Raw genomic sequence first — 21,639 nt, forward strand, 5'->3', positions numbered from 1 at the left:
GTAGATCTGCTCATTGAGGCAAGCAACGCTGTCATGCTATGGGGTATTTAAGCTTTAGCAATTACAACTCCACAAGACGAGAAGATTCTCATCTATATCTCTGGTCTTTTAGCTGATTCCCTTATGGAAAGACAGCAAACAGCAAGATGTTTTAGTGTCTGGATTTATAGCTGTAGTTGGGATGAGCCTTTCTGTAATGGGACCATTTTTATCAGTAGGCTAGTCTGCTTTTGGTCCAGTGGATATGAGAGCACAGTGCAGGGCTTTCTTTTTAATTAAGGTTTATGCAGAGCATGGTTAACAGATTGATTATGATTGACTTTTATCTGTTGATGGAATAATTGCTCTAATCTTTTTCTAAGGTATGTAAGGAGTGATTGGGGAGGCGTAGGGGAAATGTTGTACTCTAGTGATTTTAATTTGAGTTATACTAGTGTGTGGGCAACGGTTATAACAACTTGTAACTGATGTATTTTGCTCTGTTGAATGTTCCTTTGTGTAAAATGAAATGTGAGGACTTCAAACATTGATGACAACACATTTTCAAGAATAACATATATTAAACTGTGTGACCCACATGATTTGGGGTGGTCTCCATGACAGTGAAGTGACAATTTAAGGACCTTTAATACCAAAAAAAAAAGACCATTACTGCATCAAAAGTAATCAACAAACTATACAATAAAAAATTGTCAAACATTGTCCAAATTGTCAAATAATTTTGAAACAAAATGGCAGATCTACAAGCTCACAATGCCTTGCGAGGCGTTTACTGGCGTTTACGGGCTTTACTGGTGCCATTCCAGGGCAAACTGGGGGGGGGGGGTCGTTATAGTAGATACGAAAGTAAAAGTCAGATTCGATAAATTTAAATACATATACAGTCTTGATCTAAGGCTACATTTCCACAAGATTCTTATGTGTCATGTCATATCAGCTATTTTCAGTTACTTTGATACTGTGGCCAAGCTTGCAAGGATGGGACCAAGTAAAAAACCCTGGGGGGTGCGTTAACACTCTTATTCAGTACTGATATGTGTGTGTGTGTGTGTGTGTGGTCTTGATTATGCCACTAGGGAGTAGAACCTCCATTTCAGGAGAGCAGAAGGCGGTCTTGAGGTCATTGTTTGAAGCTGGGATGACTTCAGCTTCAAATGATGCCTTGATTCGAGATGCAGCTCGGAGGACTGGGTTGGAGATTGGAGCAATACGAGTAAGTTTCCTTTGAGATTACATTAGATAACATTACATATAAATTGTGCGTTCCCAACTGTCGACTTCTTTTTTTCCTTTCGGCTGTTCCCTTCAGGGGTCGCCGCAGGGAATTTCACTTTTCAATTTCACTTTCCATTTCACCCTATCCTCCACCCCCTCTTTTGTCCTATTTCACTACATCCATAAATCTCAAGTTCAACTTTGGTTTTCCTCTAGACCCCCTGACTGGCAGTTAACCTCAGCATCCTTCTACCAATATATTCATTATCCCTCCTCTCAAAGAATCCACCCATTCCAACCTGCTTGCACCCGTTTCTTCACCTACTTTCTTCACATTTACTCTGTGTAACCTCACCGTTTCACCTGTTGTATATTTTGATATGGAATCGTAATCAGTATTAACTTGCCTTAATTATTGTTGTGTGTGTCTTTTCAGACCTGGATTGGAAATCACAAAAGAGGCATAAGACCTCACTCAGGTTCTACGCCCCCCCGGCCCCCAAAGCACAAATTGCTTTTTACAAGAGGGAAGAGAACAAGTGGTTGACATCAACGGAACCATGTCCTCATCCCTCCCGGTGAGCTGTGGGGTTCCTCAGGGCAGCATTCTAGGGCCGTTACTGTTTCTTCTATACATTAACGACATGAGTGCTGCCTGTAACTGCAAATTGTTCCTGTTCGCTGATGACTCGGCACTCCTGATCTCGGGAGAGGACAAGTTGCAAGTTGAGGAGGCGCTCAGCTCCGAACTCTCAAAAATCCGTACTTGGCTTACCGATAACAAACTGTCACTACACCTTGGGAAAACTGAATCCATTCTCTTTGGGACCAAACATTCCCTCAGACAGATGGATGTAAATGATTTCAAGGTCAAAGTCGATGACACAATTATCTCTAGCAAAGAAGAGATTACCTATTTGGGTTGTGTTCTTGACAAATACCTGACAGGTGAAAGCATGGCTACAAAGGTGGTCAAAAGAGTAAACCAGAGAACCAAATTTATGGGCAGAGTTTCCTCTTTTGTCAACCCTCAGGACCCTCTCTGGGGCCCTGATTCAACCACTTTTTGACTATGCTTGCACCTCCTGGTACTCCAACACCTCAGTGTCACTGAAGACTAAGCTTCAAACCTCCCAAAACAAACTGATTCGGCTACTCCTCGGATTGGGGCCCATGACCCACCTTTCTCCCACCCATTTTGCCAGCCTAGGCTGGCTCAGGGTGGAAGACAGGGTTAAACAACTAAAAATGGGACTGGCCTTCAAAATTGTAAATGCAAATTTGCCCGATATGCCCCCTATTCCCGCATATCTGAGTAAATACCTCCAAAAGGTTAGCGACACCCACAGTCACAATACCAGAGGGAGCGTTAACAACAAATTGCTTTTTACAAGAGGGAAGAGAACAAGTGGTTGACATCAACGGAACCATGTCCTCATCCCTCCCGGTGAGCTGTGGGGTTCCTCAGGGCAGCATTCTAGGGCCGTTACTGTTTCTTCTATACATTAACGACATGAGTGCTGCCTGTAACTGCAAATTGTTCCTGTTCGCTGATGACTCGGCACTCCTGATCTCGGGAGAGGACAAGTTGCAAGTTGAGGAGGCGCTCAGCTCCGAACTCTCAAAAATCCGTACTTGGCTTACCGATAACAAACTGTCACTACACCTTGGGAAAACTGAATCCATTCTCTTTGGGACCAAACATTCCCTCAGACAGATGGATGTAAATGATTTCAAGGTCAAAGTCGATGACACAATTATCTCTAGCAAAGAAGAGATTACCTATTTGGGTTGTGTTCTTGACAAATACCTGACAGGTGAAAGCATGGCTACAAAGGTGGTCAAAAGAGTAAACCAGAGAACCAAATTTATGGGCAGAGTTTCCTCTTTTGTCAACCCTCAGGACCCTCTCTGGGGCCCTGATTCAACCACTTTTTGACTATGCTTGCACCTCCTGGTACTCCAACACCTCAGTGTCACTGAAGACTAAGCTTCAAACCTCCCAAAACAAACTGATTCGGCTACTCCTCGGATTGGGGCCCATGACCCACCTTTCTCCCACCCATTTTGCCAGCCTAGGCTGGCTCAGGGTGGAAGACAGGGTTAAACAACTAAAAATGGGACTGGCCTTCAAAATTGTAAATGCAAATTTGCCCGATATGCCCCCTATTCCCGCATATCTGAGTAAATACCTCCAAAAGGTTAGCGACACCCACAGTCACAATACCAGAGGGAGCGTTAACAACAATTTGGTACCACCCACCCATAAAACAAACATGGGCAAATTCTCCTTCTACAGCACTGCCACCCAGGATTGGAATAGTCTAACTCCATCCCTCAAAAAATGCAGTTCGCTGGGCTCATTTAAAAGAGCCTTAAAAAATCACCTTTCAGGAGGCCAAAGGAGGAGGTAGTACCATTTTCCCGTTAGACAGCAGACCCTACCCCCCCTGTTCTTGTACATATTTTTTTTTTTTTTTTTTTTGTACATAGTGTTATTTTTTTTTATTTATTTTTTTTGCTGTTTATTTTGTAATGATATTTGAACTGTGGTGCCACTATATTTGAACTGTGGTGCCACTATATATGCCTATGAATTAAATACCAAGGCCCTCATTGGAAACAAGTCCGCAAGGACTTTTATGAACGGACCTGTTAGACAAAGTATTTTAAATGTAACTGTGCTGTTTTACATTTTTTTGCCTAATAAAATATTCAATCAATCAATCAATCAAAAAAAAACAAAAGGCAGCTCGGGGTACAACAGATTTGTTGGGGAGGAATTAAGCACTGGTGAGAGAATAAGCCTTTTAAGTGTCAGGTGTATTGCAGCGTATCATAAACCATTTAGAATTATTAACTTTTTTAGGGACTGTTAATCTTAGGGATTGAGGAATAAAGCTTTTGTCTGCATTTCCGAACTTTATGATTTATAAAAAAGTGTGCTTGTTTAATTATTGTTGAAGATGCACACCTTGCATTCATGCTCTTGTAGGGCTGGGCAATAAAACAAAATCACCTTTTTAAATTATCGTGTGAATCTAAATATATGAAATAAATTGGATAAATACAAACTATTACTACTACTAAACTACTAAATACAGCCTTTAAAGGGATAGTTCCAATTCTTTTTTCTATCGATTACTCACCCAATGGAGCCTTGAATTCATGGAGATTTTTTGCCACATTCCTAAGCCAATAATGTGATGACCGGTGGAATCTCAAAGAGTCTCCATTGAGTCTCCGCCGGTCATCAAATTATTGGCTTAGGAATGCGACAAAAACTAAAACATCCATGAATTCAAGGCTTCATGGGGTGTGTAAACGATAGGGTAAAAAAGTCATTTTGGGGGTGACCAGGAAGATGATTACAATAATCTTAATGTAACAATATCTAGAGTAAATTCAGGTGTCATAGTAGCAACTGCAGTAAGCATGAAACACAGGATAGATACCAGATACAGTATTGCCCAGCCCTATAAATCTCTAGCCATTTGTTCATCGTACTGATAAGTACATTGAACTGCTCCCTGTCGTTTTTCCTATATTTCTTAGTTATCTTGTCCGTGTTCAAATCTACTTTTGTTCAGACTTCTCTGTCATGCTTATGTCTGTCAAACTATCATGACTTCACTGTCATGTACTAACATGTCAAACTAACGCTCCATAGACACCCATAAATGTGCTTTTTCCCTCCATTCTCAGGCACTAGCAATAGTTTGAAAGAGGCGGCCTCTAAGTGGTCATCCTTAGATGATGCCACACAGAGCACATACCGGCAGAGCGCTGCAGCTGTAAACGCTCCAGCGCCCCCAAAGCCCCTTAGCCCTACAGACAGGCACCGTAAAATTAACAGGCACCTGAAGCAGATCGACTTAGAGGTTTGGAATCAACATAACAGATCTCCGCTTACTGATACGTCTGGGGAAATATACATTCTTTGAATAGGCTAGGACTTCACTTGCATTTCCTTTTTTAATTTTATCTCTTTAAAACATTTCCTACTTTCCTAATCATACAATAATGTCATGCAAAATTAGCTTGTAGATTGGCTATTTTCACCATTTGTTTAATTCCCAAAAAAAAATTTGGTCTGTGGGTTGGGTTTCATAAATATTTAATCAATGAAAAGTTTTAATGAGCTTATAACTAAAGGCAACTTTGTTTGGATCCATCAGACCACAGTTCTTTTTCCTTGTGCTGAAATGTAACAGATTTTGGACAACAACGTTATTTTCAGACACCCTAAACTCGTTTCCTTGGTTCTGCAATGCATTTTTTGGTTCCAAATTGTTTCCACCCAATTTTAGGCCTTACATTGACATATATGTCACCAGACAAATCACTAGGTAGAGATCTTTGCTAATCTGGCTATTCAATAGGACATGGTGATGTAATTACCTCTGCCAAACAATGTTGGGGAGGGGTAATATTTCCACCACAATTTGTCTGTTAGAAGGATCTAAAAAGTAATGAGCACATTTCCCTGAGGGACTCTACTCAACAATGAATGGCGTTTAAGTGGTTAATCGTCATAATTTGGCTTTATCACATCATCAGTTACTTGCTGAACAAAGTAATTTTGATGCAAATGCACGCACATTATATTGTGGAGTTGTTTCATTTGTACACATAATACATATGTTTCATTTTACACGCAATACATATATAAACAGAATTTATATTATAAGCCAGGGGTTATTTCAAACCTATGCTAAGGTTGTCAGTAACCTCAATCGGTGTAATACTCATGTTGGTTTAAGGCATTTTGACCAGCCCTGTTTTATTTTGTTCAAAATTTGATTAAAGGTGTCCGGGCTGAATGCGGTGGGTGTGGAGATTGTGGTGCTGGCATTTGACCCTCAAAACAATCTACTTGTTGTACATGAGAGGGAGGCAAGGGTTCAGGGAGGCAAGGGTTTCATCAACTCAACCGGCATATCCAATGATTTTGCTGTGTATTGTAAAGGTTGGTAGAGACATACATTCTCACAGATGAACCAGACATTATGGGGGAGTTACTAGATTTCTTATTTCTCTTTCTTCTCCATTGCATTTCCTAGGAGATAGCTTCTCAGCTTCAAAACCGTCCTGCCCCAAACTAGACAAGGGTGAACTCACTAAGAAGGTGACGGCACTTTTCAAACAAAAATACAGTAAGTATGTCACAAGGATTTATTTAAAAGGAGTTGTTCACGCAAATACAACTTTGAATTAATCATTTACTTATCCTGAGATTGCGCTTAATGCGCTCAGAGTTTTGGTTAGTGTATAGCCCCATCCTTTACAGCGATTATAGAAGCCAAAGCTCTTCCCGTGTTTAATGCGTTGCAAGCAAACAGGGATCAAACTTGATGAAAGTGAAACCGTATAAAAAATATGTTTAACTCCAAATGTCAGCTTATATGTACTTTATCTTTTTTATTTCTGTGTCATTATGTTTACAGTGTCGGAATATAACCATAGCAAAAGACAATAGCTTCTATAAACCAGTTCTAGTTCAGTGATCAGATGCATGAGCGAAGAACACGCCTAGCACAGCGTGTGACTGAGCTCTGGTTGAGCCACACATGCACGGCGAGGCACAGAAGTTGGAGTTTATAAATTGATTTTTGTTTTTGAGTGAACTACCTCTTTATAAAGTCATTATGTTAACCAATCTGTATGGTTTAGTTATTTTAAGCGATCTGTATGGTGGAGTTAATCAAACCAGCACATCTGCAGGAGGTGGTCTTACTCCTTAGACCCTGGTGTGTGGTAGGGTCAAGTAACGGACTCTCAAAGTTATTTGGAACAGACATTGCGCCGGATTGGACAGTAGATGCACTTGCACTGCCATCTGTATTTTGGTGCTAGTTACTGTTTTTTTTCTTTCTGTAGAAGACTGTTTGAATGCAGTCACCAATCAAAGAGCCATTATACCATTGTCTGTCTGAGTGGTTATCTGCCATTGTTTATATGCAGAATATTGTGTATGTTAATGTTTACATTTTGATATGGTGTCTATGTCATTTAGAGGACGCCGGGGGGGTGAGGGTTTGGTACCCTACAGGAAAGCCAAGGAAGGCATGTACCTGAAAGTGACTGGACTTCCTGTTGGCCTAGAACTGAAAAAGGCCAACAATTATGGAGCGGACCAGATGCGGAAGATTTTGAACGCTGCAGAAAATGTATCTTTTGAAATAGGTAAAAGTACTTCATAAACTTCAACCCTGAAACAAACTATAGTACCGCTTTATGCTTACGTAAGGTTTTTCTGCACATCTGGGTACACATTTCACAGAATGTTTATCATGGGCATAGCACTACTGTCCTTCTGCAACATAACTGGCAAGAAGGAAAAAGTTGCCACGTTGGTTTAAAAAAAAGGAGCCGAGTAAACATTGCTGTTTCAGTAATTTCACATTTATAAGTGGTGTTTTAGTTGACTTGTTGGTGTGTCTGTGTCAGAATTATTTCTGCATTGCATTAGTGAAAACGTCTTAAGTCTATATTGCAGTGGTGAAAAAACTCTTTGTCTTTGTAGTAAACCAGTGTGCCGAGGAATCTCCTGAATCTGCTATGGCACTGCCGACACCTGTCAACGGTCAGTGTTTATGTAGTCATTTACCATGTCTATACTAGGTTGAATGGTTGATTTAGGTGATGTTAGAATTTTGCTATGTGTAACATGCATCTGCTCCTGTAAGCGGATGCAGTATTTTCACATTTGTGTGTGGTATGCGTGTTTATTTGTTAAGTGTGTCTGTCATAATTGGTCACACATTGTGGTGAAAAAGTTATGGCCTTTGTCTTTGTAGATATGGAAAGCGCTGAGGAGCCAGTTGAGCAACCGGACACCGTGGTAGAGGTCACAGGGGACACTGTGGTAGAGCTCACAGGGGACACCATGGTAGAGCTCACAGGGATGGACGGTCAGTCTTAAAGAGTCATTTATCATGTCTATACATGTCTCTATACTGGTTTATGTTTATCATCAACAGAAGCATTATACACTGATGTCTATTGTTTGGAATGATCAGATAATTTGTCATTTAAGTAAAAATGCATAATGTGCTTCTGGCTTTTCCAGTGTTAAAATGTACTGCTTAGTTTAATATTGGCCTCTGTGTCCTAGTGTTCAATTTTCATTGTGCATTGCAAACAAATAAAACCTGGGGTATGCAGGTGGCTGCAGAGGGCTAGAGCAGCGTGTACAGCTTAATATTTCCAAACATTCAAAGCGCAGAGGTGTGAGAGAGGCTGTCTGCTATTGGGATCTTGTGTGAGCCATATCAAGAGTTAGCTCATCAGGCTAGTTTCATATGAATACTATATGGTTTCGGTCAAAACAAGGCATGTATGTGAACACACTACTGGGACCTGGGAAAGCATTATAGGCATTTTAACCAATTTGCTGTTAGTTATTTGCCAAACCACAACAGGGACGTATCGCACATGATAATAGTATACACATCAAACCAGGCAAGGTAGATGGGGTATGAGTAAATATGTACCTTTCCTAGTGTCTAATGGGGTGAGACAAGGCATTTTGTCACCTGCACTTTTCAATCTTTATATGTATGATCTGTCAAAACGGCTAAACAAGTGTAGGTGGGAGATAATATGCCTCTTAATCATCTGGCCTATGTTGATGATTTTGTCATGTCATTCAATATGGAAACATTTAAGTGCATCTGACTGTGCAATAGCATCCAAACTGAAATGCAAACTTGGTAGTTGTTTGTCTTGTCTTACAGTATGTTAAATTAAACTGTGATTACTGAATACTTCATTTGTAGGTGGGAACTTCTTATAAGCCCTACTGTGTTTCCATTCTCTTCTGCAATGTATTTATGTATTTTTTTAAATTCATTGTCTCCTTATGTACTTGACTTGTTATTATACATTCAAAATCAAGTGTCTGATCTTTGTCATTCCAGGCGGTCAGTGTTCTTCAGAGCTGGAGACCTCAACTGTAGCGAGGGTGCAAGCTGTGGATGGTCAGTATTGAGTATTCAGATACAGTAATTATGTGTTCTTGTACGGAAACAAACGGTATCCTTAATTTAAGTTGTATTAGCAAATTAATAGAACAATTGGTAAATGGTCTATACTTTTCTTATATTGCCATCTTAAATGGCAAGGAAAACCAATAATGCCTGAATGAATTGATCCTACCTCTGGTCTACTTATTTTAGTACAATAAAAAGGATTTAAAAATAATTGTTTAATACACATGAAAATGCAGTTTCCAGTTACTTATATTAACGAGGTTGCCACAGCATAGTTTGCATAATGTGTTTATCACATTTCAAATCAGTCACGTATTCCATTCCATATTCTTACACATCTTTTATCTATCTTTCAGATCCAGAAACCAGAAAGAAGAGAAAGCGCAAGCAGAATCACTCTGAAAAACCAATAAAGAAGCCGAAGCCAGCATCCTCAGTGCCAACAGCTGTCAAAGGTCAGTCCTTAAACCATTTGGACTTCTTTCTATGAGTCCAATTCTAAAGACACCTTATAAAGTGATCAGATGGTTGAGCCATGTGCATTTTCACAGCATGTTTATTATAATGATCAATCAATCGATTTGTGGCCTCCTAGGCCAGTTCATGCCTTAATGGGTTAAATATGTCATTTATCATGTCTATATATGCTTGTCTCAATGCTTAGGGTGACTATTTGTATGTTTGTCTAAAAATAAATAAAGTACAAGTCATAATTCTTTTATCATGTCTATAGTCAGTAGCCATTTAATCCAGGTGTCTGATAGACGATATACTATTCTGAGTAACCATCAACACACGCATATATAGATGAGGATTCTTTTTCGCATTGATAAGAATTTGTAAGAAGAGTTGCCTGCAGATATTTCTTTTGCCTTTTTTAACTTAAGTCATGCGCTTCCATATTCTTATGTCTTTCAGAACCAGTTGCCTCGGGGGAGGAGCAGATGGCAGACAGCGTGTTCGAAAAACTAAAAAACATGTTGAAAAAAAAAAAGGTTGAACAGTGGTGAAGTTACTAAGTACATTTACTCTAAGTACTGTACTTGAGTACAATTTCGAGGTGCTTTTACTTAACTGGAGTATTTCCAATTTTCAATACTTCTACTTCACTACATGTCAGGGACAGATATTGTACTTTTACTCCACTGCAATTATTTGAAATTTAGATTTACTAGTTACTTTGTAGATTTGGATTATTATTACAAAACATACATTAACCACTTCAGCCGTAGCTATTTTGAAAATGAAAGATTTTTATACATTTTCAAAACTTGTGAAATCCACATAATGAGTACTTTTACTTGTACTACTTAAGTATATTTTGATGCCGATACTTTTGTAATTTTTGAATATCGGGACTTTTACTTGTGACAGAGTTCTACACTGTGGTATTGATGTGGTACTTTTAAACGAGTACAAAATGTAAGCACTTTTCCCACCACTGTTAAAGCCCTAGTCTATTATTTTGTGTTTGATCTTTGAATATTTGTAATCGTTAATTGTTGTTTTTCATTGTTCTCCATTAAATGGAATTGTGTGAAGTACCGTGTTGGACATTCTTTTAAAATAGTTAAATGTCCCAAATGCATTGTTACAGCATGCAAAAGCAAAGTATTGAGATTATTATGCGGGTATAGACCAAGTGAAATTATGAAGCATATTCAAAGGTGGGGGGGGAAAGATTTTTATACAATGTTTAAGGTAACAAGCAACACATGAAGCTTAAATACTCATATCAATGTGTGCCCCACACATTGATATGAGTACATTTTTTTTAATGCACCTAATGGGGACAATGTAATGTCAGATGTCAGATGAAAATGTTGGATTACACCATTATATATTATGTACAAGGGAGTGATAGACTGAGTTGGTTTAATATTGGGGTATGGTAAACACATTTAACAGATTACATATGTTTAATATATACTCAATAGCTGAGGTCCAGAATTGAGGTTAGCTGGGTTATGTGGAGGTGGATGGATGCAATGACTGCAATTCTGAAGAACCCCACGATGAGCTAATAGGGTTGAGGAGCACCTTAAGCTGTCATCAAGACAAAGTGACCACAACCAAGCCCTCACACATTGTTCTGTTCTTGGATTGACTACCATTTTACTCTGTCGCAACTGGGTGACCAGCCAGGCTCAATGTCCTGCCAACTAACTTCTCACTCACTTGTTATGGTTATTATGAATATTGGTCTGAGACTATCTATTTGACACAATAAAACTCATAAATCATTCATGGCATTCTCTGAACTCGCTGACGCCTGTGCACAATATCTGTCTCTTGTCATGTCATGTCCAGTACAACAGTATATATATTCCCAATCTTTCTATAATAAACTGAACAACTGGGCCGGTCTCATCCTGTTGTGAGTGCATGCTGACTCAACATGAACCATCACCCACCAGACCCTGAGTTCCAGTGGACAGGCTCAGTGCCCCACATTAAAGGTTTTGTGGCCTAGAATTCAGAAGCTTGCTGGCTCATGCTCATCCGAGCATGCTAGCATGCTCATCCAAGTTGATGTTTTGTACACCATGTTCAATAGCATTAATGTTTAGCACACATCCAGGGGCTTCTGTTGGGCAGAACTGAGACCTCAAGTTAAAAGCATTCACAGCCATTTAGGAGAACGGATTCTACAGTTGCTATGAAGAAACTGAGCTGGAAAGGGAGGGTAGGTGTGACTTCCACACACAGGCTGTGTGTGGGGACTTCTAGGGCCCAGACCCAGGCCCAAAGGTCAAAGGGTCTAGATACATTTGGTCTGACTTATACATACTGTTAACCACTTTAACCCCAGCATCAAAAAAAGTTCACACATAGGCAAAGTTTATGAACAGGTAAAATGCACAATAAAGCTCAGAGAATTAACCACATGAATCCACATTAATTTAGTCATGTTAGTCATTATAGGTGATTCAGGGAAAATGGCAGATCTACAAGCTTAGTTTTAGGTGGTAAAGTGGGGGCTCATTCAGTCTGTCAGGTTGGGTCCCAATTCCCAAACTCCCAAATCGTGTCAAGAATCACCTCTGCTCAAGAAAGGCAAAGATCCTGTTCCGTCAAACTCCTGGCAAAGGCAGGTCACTACAGTAAGGCTTGACGTGTCAGGTTATAAGCCTTTGCTCTAGTCATTATGTAAAGAAGTTTATTGAAGATATCCTGTCCCTTTGGCTGAAGGGCTTTTGTTGTCAATGTGTTTTCTTATGTTAAGCCACAAGTATTGGCAGTTAAATTTCTGTCGTTGCCAGAGGCAACACACAATGATGTTTTCACTGAACTTTATAGTTTGGGAGATAAACTCTTTTTGTCCTGCTAGTCCTCCCACAGTTTTAGCCACACACACGCGTCATATCAAATCCACCAGCTTCATCTGGAGTGGAGCGATATTCTATGTTGTTTTATGGGAAATTGGAAAATCCATATATGGGCAATCTATATGGCATATGGGTATAAAAAGACACAAACATATCACCCATGCAGTGATGTCAGACCCATCTGTATGGGCATGATATCTACACACTGGCAAGAGACAGACAGACAGACAGACAGACATACAAAATCTGAAAAATCACATACATTAGGTTCAATCTGCTGCAGCTAGTCTCTGGTACCAGTAGTTTGGAACACATAACACCCGTGTCAGCTGCACTTCACTGGCAAACAATGACTTTTTGGAGAAATGTGAAGATTTTATTGTTAACCTTCTTCTATGAATTGAGTACAAAGGTCCCCAATGGAAACAAAAGCCATGGGCTTTCTTGGGATTAAAATCCACTTAGCAGACCAGACCTTGTATTGAACTGTACTTTCTTGTGCTTTTTTGGGGACACTGCTTCTAATCAATAATGAAAATGTAGCCTAATGGTCTGGCTCATAGCTATCTAATTGATATGCGGCATATCAGTTAGGGCATTTTACATTCAAGGCCCCCAAACTCTGGAATAACCCAGAGGCTCTGTAGGCTATGATTACATTTAGCTATGGAGAGGGCGTAAAGCCAAGAAAGATGAGGCAAGCGGGTTGGCTAAAGCCTGTGTCTTATCTAAGGAGGCCCGTGGTTGGTCAATTCATATGTCTGTCAAGCATTTTAGCCAATCACTTTTTTCCCCAAGCTACGCGCGAAAGTGGTCCAGGAAAAGGAGAGAGAGGAAACCACACAAGAAGAGACAATATTCTTCTGTTAAATCACTTATTATTGTTAAAACTTGGACTCCTTCCATTTCCACTCCTTTTACTCCTGCTTGGCGTTGATGCAACACGTGTCCAACAAGTCGTCTGGTAAGATAACATGGACACTGAAACGTACAGTATGGAAGATGACTAAGTTAGGACGTTTAGCTATGAAGCGCAACTTATACCTGGTTTTGGCACTTTCTCCATTTATAACCCGTATATCTACATAAACAAACGTTCAGATTTCTAATATAAAGTGCTGACCCCACGGCCACGGATGTAACCAGTTGAAATGCTTGGGTTTAAGTACCCGTATCTTCCGTATTCTTCAATAAAAAGCATTTTAATTCGATTGGTGGCCATTTTCTCATAGAGATACAATGTATCAGAGTGCAATTCACCTCCCAACCGATAGGGTCGCGTAGTCGAAAGCATGAATGAAAAATGGTCACCGATCGGATTAAAATGCTTTTTATTGAACAACACGGAAGATACAGGTACTTAGACCCACTTGTTTCAACTTGTTACATCCATGGCCGTGAGGTCAGCACTTTATATTTGAAATGTGAACGTTATTGTAGATGTACGGGTTGTAAATGGAGAACGTGCCAAACCAGGTAGAAGTTGCTCCATGGCGCTCGTGACAGACAAGCGTCATGTGAACCATGGCTATGATTATAATTATCTACTTTGATGCATGTCTTTACTAATCTTTGTTTTAATCTGATTGATTACATGTTCCCACATGGTCGTATGTTTGTTGAGCGTGGTGATTGATATTGTCTTGCCTTTGGGTTTAGAATAATGTGGGGAAATTGGGGGAAACAGACTAGACATCTTGTACACAAAATAAAGGCTTCCTAAAAGTCTCCATTGTGGTACATTATTCAACCAACCAAACAAGACACATAATCTAGCATATTACATTTCTTTTTTAATATACACAGTGCTATGAAAAAGTATTTCCCCTTTCGTGATGTTATATTCCCATTTTATTTGCATATTTGTCAATTTAAATGTTAGACAAAGACAAATGAACCTAAAGTGATGTTTTCAATGACAATTTCATTTATTAAGGGGAGAAATAGGCTACTATCCAAGTCTACCTGGACCCATGTCAAAAAGTAATTGTCCCTTAAACATAATAACTGGTTGTGCACAGACGATAGATATAGGTAAAAACATGATCTGTTTTTACCTATATCTGCCTATGAATGTACAGAGACTATTGACAGTGGATATAACACAGTCATGTGTAGTCAGTGTAATTTTCCCAGTCTTGCCTTAACTGATTTCAGTTACATAACATAAAAGGTTGAACTGTCTGTAGTGTTATTATTATTATTATTATTATTATTATTATTCCCTTCTAACTGATGTTTCTTTTTAAATTAACTGCTATTTTACAGATTCCATTTGAAGTCGAGATCCAGGATGCCTTTCAAGAAAAGGAGGATACAAGTTGTGCAGAAGACCATTGGTGGTCGTGGTGTTAAACGTTCATTTGTGAAAAACAGTGTTTCACACCCATACTCCAGACTCAACCCGGCTGTCCCTGGTCCATCAACCCAACCTGTAGGACATCTTGATGTAGATGAAGAAGCTAGCCACAACCCTAATGAAGAGTCTGCATACAGTAAAGCCAAGAAGAAAGAGCTCCGTGTTTGGGAGTCACTAAAGCCTGAACTGCTACGTGTGTCATTAGAATACTCAGCACCGTCCTCAAATATTTGCTTTATTTGCAAAGAGCAGGCTGAATATAGGTGCTTGGAATGCAGTAGCACAATCGTTTTCTGCGAAACCTGTGTCAAGGCGACACACAGAAATTCCTTGCATCTACCTGAGAAATGGAATGTTAGTACTTATTCATAATTTATAGAAATTAATTTATATACATGTATTTTAAGTCAAGTCAGAGTTATCATTTTAGACCTTACCCTCGTAGGGTCTTCGTGTTTTAGTCACACCCAGGGCCTTCGGGTCACTTTGACCCGAAGGCCCTGTGTGAAAATTTTCATTTTCATGAAAATGAAAATTTTCATTTTCATATCACATGTTTAGTACAGTAAATAAGGCAAATAGAAGAAGTTTCATAGAGAACAAAAAATGTTTACATACGTTTAATTCATGTTGAAAATGTTAAACCGGGTCAAAAGGACCCGAGGACCCTACGAGGGTTAAAAAAAATAATTCAAAGTTGGCATAACTGGTTTTCCTGTGTTTTCTATTTTTCTTTTTTCCATATCCTGTAGAAAACATACTATGAGACAGCCTCCTACGGATTCCTGTTGAATTTAACAGAGGACCACAGTTCCCATGCTCAATACACCAGAGGGATGAAAATAGTTGTGAACACAGGTTTGTTAAAACATGTATCTCAATATGTCTTTTATTAGCAGATCTATTCTTTAAAGTATATACAGTGTTCTTTAGAGATTTTTTTTTAAACAATAGAAAGAAACATTACAATTAAGTTCATGGTGTATTATCAAAATTCATAGTACCTACAGCACACATTCTCTTCCTACAAAATCACTTTCAAAAGCAAAGGTCATTAATCTGCAACGATTTGGTGAAGGTAATAATTGGCAAAAACAATAAAAGTAAACAATTCTTAAGTAACCATTTGTCTCTCTTCTCCCCATTGATAGGCCAGCTGTGCAACTTCACAGTCACTTTTTGTCAGTGTGAACCAGAACCATGCACTCTGCTGAAGTATGGGCTCTGGCCGGCATCACCAGAAAAACCTCAGGCAGCATTTTCATTAGCCCTCCTGGAGCTGTTTCATAATCTGTCTCTAGAGTGCCAGGTGTCGGTTGAGGGGTTTTGCAACACCCTACGCTGGAAAAACAACCTAACTCTTACAGAGGTAAAGTAGATGAACCTTAATTTAACTTGTGTTTAATTGTGTTTCTGTATTTTTAAAATGCATGCACTTTCTGTATCCTACAGAACTGCAGTGTACAGTGTATTGGTGGAAAGTTTATTTATATTGGGAAACTTCTAAACTACTCGGGTATTATTATAGCCTATAAAGAAACACTCATAAGATAACACAATTTCTGTCTACTGATTCTCAGTTACTTCAGCAACCTGACCTCGGTCATTTGAAACAGAATTTCAACCAAAATGACATAGATGAAATGTTGAAATCTTGTCATTGTGACATATTTGCTGTTGAGGGGAAAAAAGGAATAACCATGCAACTCTGGTGATTTTTACTAATGTCCTAAACCATTGTAGTTACCTGCATGTCATTTGGATTAATACAACCAATATTTATTTTAATTGTGTTCACTGCTTCATAGGTTAACATGCTGTACAGAGCCTTAGTGGGGGAATCAATATCTCAATTTCGCCACCACTATTACAGACGACGAACATTCTATGATGATGCCACAATATGCCCAGCATGTCCAAAGGTTAGATCTAGTTCTACATGTTCATTGAATTATAAGTATGCATATTCAGGCAGCATAACAGATGATGTTCATTTTGTACAGTATTGACAGCAACCGCTCATTTCCAAATTCCACATCACCATCTCATATGATGGTTTATTTAAGAGAACAATACATCAGAACCAGATACTGAATCATTGTTGATGTTTATATTTCAGACTGACGGAGAGATAATTGTCTCCATGGATGCCAACTTTGGACTTGTGAGGAAAAGAAGCTCTGGAAAAAGTGCAGGTACTAGCTGAGCTGATTACGAGTTGACATGACATGAAATGTTATTTTGTATCTGCTGTACTGTGATTGAAAGAGTTGTCTAATGTCTATACAATTTTTCCATTCCATTCCAGCCGAGCCATTGCATGGCAACTGCATGTTCGTCAAGGGCGAAGATGTGGAACAATTTGTGCTCTCCCATCCTGACATCTCCAAGCCAAGTGAGGTCAGTAAAGTTGTAACCATTGTTCACTGTGTTAGCTGTGAGGTGTCATTATTCGTTGAGTTTATATGTTGTCACACGTAAAATCTCCTTATCTACTCAGGACTGTAGCAACTTTAAGGCCGGAAATCAGCTCCGTTCCAAACAGCAGCAGACAAAACTTGACATTACTGGAGTTTTTGGAGCATGTTGTCGACATGAAATGCCCCTTGTTTTTTTGAACATGAGTGAGGGAGAACGGTGAGTTTGTTTTTGATAAGCTCAAAATATGTCCCTAAGATGTCAGATGCTTTACATTAAAATGTTTAGGCCATTGTGGAACACATTTGAATAACAACATTATTTTGTTTTCAATAGGCTAGTATATTTGTCATATATGACATAGCATGTATACTTTCAAAGCATATGCATGTGAGTAATTTCTTAAAACTGTATTGTGTAAGTAAGTGTTGTCTTTTAAGGATTTTCGTAAAATATCTAATATTGTGCTGCTGTGTGTTGCATCATACAAAACGAGATGGAGTACCACCAGGTGTGTCCCTCGCTGTTCCGGCATTTCATGTTTATGGACATAAACTCCAGTGTCAGGTAATGCTTTGGTTCTGTCGGTAATTTATATTTAGGATTGTATTAATGGATCTCATAATCTCATACACAAAGTACACATATGCTACATTTATTACTTCAACCCATAGTGCAACACAGTTGTAATTTATTGTATATTGTGAAGTAAATGAACTGTTAGACTGTGTGTTGTTCACAGATCATGTACAGCACAAGAAGGCTACAGGGATTTGGCCTGACAGATGGTGAAGGAATGGAGAGGTTGTGGTGCTTTCTGAGAAGGTTTGCGCGAGTCACAAAAGAAATGACTCCTTCGCACCGCCTTGACCTCCTGACTGACGCCCTTCTACATTATAGGAGGAGGAAAGCCGCTGATCTAGGTTTGTCCCATGTCTGTATTTCTTGAAAGAGTGACGCAACTAATGCAGCTTCCAATGTTTTTCACAAGGAATGTTTTGGAATGGCATGTATGTTCTGATGTTTGTTGATGTTTCATCCACATACCAAAGCCAGGCATTACATGGTTGTGTGGTACGTGCCCTAACATTCAACTATTGGTCGCCAATAAAGCTGACAATTTCTGATTGTAGACGTGCAGCTCCGTCAAAGATGGGAGAAAGCACAGAAGGTCCTGAGTGATGCAGAGGAGGAGATGTCCAGCATCCTGAAAGAGGCACCAGGTACAGAGAAAGATGTTCTGAGGTGGATGGAAAGGGAGACAGAAGTCGCTCACCTTTCTCTTTCGAAGACAAAACCAAAAGGTAAGCTAAAATCAATACATGTTAAGCTGCATTCACACTAGCCGATACAAAGATACAGCAACATGAAGATAGGAACAACAACCAGTGTTTGTAGCTGAAACAGCGATAAGATTCTTTCACCATTTACACTGACCTTATTTCTCCAAACAATCCCTGGTCTTTTTATTTTTTTATTTTATGCTTTCGCTCATGGGACTGACACTGGATGATATCAACGAGAGCGTTGCACACCATTATAACTGTGACTTTGTGACAAAACCACTGTTGCTTTGTGTCTTTTGTAACTGACAGTGTGAACAGAGCATTACAGTAATACAATTATGGCATTCTCCTGTTTTAAAGGACAACTCCAGACTAAAATTACAGGTTAATTTTCCTACTTATTTTGATCACAAATGAATGGCCACAGGGTTTATTTCCAGAAATGCCCCTATTTGCAGAACTGCTATGCTATGCTAGGCGAGAGTGCGGTCTAGCCAACACCAACTCGGGACTCCTGAATTGTTCCCCTCCACTCCTTCCTGTCTAGCATCAGGGTCCTGAGCTCTGCATTGTTGTTAGCCCCACTGTCGCACTGCAGTGCATCCACATAGGTGGTACGCTTTTTGCCTCTCCTAGCTTTGCCATGGGTTGACTCCCACCGTGTTAGTTTGTTTTCCCCTAGTTTGGGGTGTCTGATGCAGTGATGATCCCTACTAGTCTCATCCTTCTTTCTCTGACCTTGTCTGACCAGAAATAATCCATTCTCTCCACCTGTTATGCATTCTCCCTGTGGCATAGAATGGAGCCCATGGACTAATGCCTACTTACTGTATTTTGTTAGGTCCAAATTGGAATGTTATGTCATGTTATGTTATGTCAAGGATCCATGTTGTCACCAGACATGCATCAATGCCTTGTTTATTCCACACAAGCCGACCTAGTCTCAGACCGGCTTAGTGGCGGACTGCCCACTAAGGGCAGTAAAGGCTTTGTATATCAGATACGGCGGCTTGTGTGACACAACCAAGGCATGGATGCCTAAAGTTTGTGTGAAAAAAATACCTTAAGTAGCTATATAAGCCCATAGGCTTCATTCTATGCCATGGCACCCGGCTCGAACGTTTGAGTATGTAAAAAATGCACATATCGAGTGGATAACATGCTCCTGATAATGCCTGATAATGGTGTTTTTTTCCCTTCTTTGAGAACACAATTCGGCTGAAAACGTTAGCTCCTGTGAGGTTAAGGATAGGATTGGGGTTAGGGATAGTTTTTTTGCAGGTTCAGGGATTGGGGTGCGTGGCGCTGGAGTTAGCTCAGGCTTTTATATAGTTGTTTTGCTCTGAGTATTAGGTAAATGGGTGTTTTTGGTGTTAAGGAACAATAAAGGTGGTCAAAAGTAGTTTATAACACAGTATTAAATAAAAACAGATGGTCATTCTCACAAAACATTGCTTTCCCTCCCTCTTTTTGCATTGGACGATGACATGTATTAGAGTTGAATCCTGTCTTTATGTGTATTCCAGATGTAAGTGTTCCCAGATGGAAGAGAACATACATCACAAAGTTGATTGAGCTGAACCAGCTCAAGTAAGACAAATAATGTCTCATCTTAAAAGCTAATTTACTTCTCCGTCACTCTGTTCCTCTGTCCCTCCCTCCCTTTCTGATCGGTCTCTTGTTTGATGTCCCACACCTAAATATGTATTGATAACCGTTTTCTGTTAACCGTTAGTAACTACTACTGTACAATTTGCACTGATGTTGAACATGTCAGTCCAAACATGGGCACATTTTTCAAATTGCACAGGCATTTGGAATGTTCTAGTCCAGTGGTTCTCAAACGTTTTACCTCGAGTACCACCGCAGGAAATATTCGTCAAAATACAGTAGCGCAGATCTACCCCCATCCTATTCAGCCATACACAGTACACAATGTCACATAGGCAAATTTATTCCTAATAAGAATGACTTCCACAGTTCTGTACGTTAATACACTACAAAGTAACTGGAACTCTAACTCCTACAGTTGTCACGAGACATTCAGACAGACAATCAGAAAAATAATAATATGATTAAGCTCAAATCTTCCATTAACGGCTGGGTGTGCTGTCATGCTAATTTGAGCATGGCTGGAGAGCCTATTTTCACACCTCTTTTTTTGGACATTCCTCAAGTACCACCAGTGGTACACGGACCACAGTTTGAGAACTACTGTACTACTCCATGTATGGGCACATCTGCCTGCCATAGTCACCGCCACAATTTCACATTGTAGCCTTTACTAGTGGAAATTCCATCCACAGCAGTTAAATCTCAACACTTCACATTATGCAGAATAGCATTTAAACATGTTATGCCCATGATATGACAACTGAACTGAACCTTTATCAGTTTTAACATAAATATTTTCCTATGCAGATTGCGTACTGAGGAGTCATCAAATGCAGAGGAAATACAGTAAGTAAGCAAGCCAAGGTATAACATTTCAAATCTAACACCATGTGTGCGCTATTGTACAATGCAGAGTTAACACTAACTTCTTGTTTCTTGTGTTTAGGGTAGAAGGCTGTCTTCAGACAATTGAGAGACTGCACAATATCAAAAAGAGATGGGATCAGTTCGATGAGGTGTTCCAGGCAACACTGGGAAAGCTTGACCAGAAAGTCAGGGCTGAACTGCTTCTGAGAGCACGCACTGAAGCAAGGGAGAGCCACTCTACTCCAGCTCAAACGCAAATACCCAGGTAGAACAACTTATTTTTCAAGTCGCTTTGAATTATTTATGTACATTAAAATAATGTGCTTTTCATATAGCCATAGAACATCGGATTGGCTGTGTCCCAGGGAGAAAGTTATTAGTGTGGTTGCCAGAAAAGCAACAAACTCTAGTACTTGGATCGGTTTATTTATTCTTTCTTTAATATTCTTCTTCTTTCTTCTTCGTGCTACTCCTTCCACAATTGTGCCACTACACACACAAGCCATATGTCAAATCGACCGGCTTCATCGGGAATCGTGTGCTTGCATTTTGCTAAG

At 39.6% G+C, this 21,639-nt stretch overlaps 1 long non-coding RNA gene across 1 annotated transcript; it reads left to right on the forward strand.

Moving 5' to 3' along the window:
- The first annotated feature begins 15,690 nt into the window (after positions 1 to 15,690).
- On the forward strand, positions 15,691 to 16,782 carry LOC308082445. The gene is made up of 3 exons (XR_013932925.1): positions 15,691 to 15,755; positions 16,049 to 16,266; positions 16,706 to 16,782. It is a non-coding gene; the product is annotated as an uncharacterized lncRNA (long non-coding RNA).
- The last annotated feature ends 4,857 nt before the right edge of the window (positions 16,783 to 21,639 follow it).

This window comes from Gymnoscopelus braueri, assembly GCF_963280865.1.
Source record: "Gymnoscopelus braueri genome assembly, chromosome: 3".
Lineage (NCBI taxonomy): Eukaryota > Metazoa > Chordata > Actinopteri > Myctophiformes > Myctophidae > Gymnoscopelus > Gymnoscopelus braueri.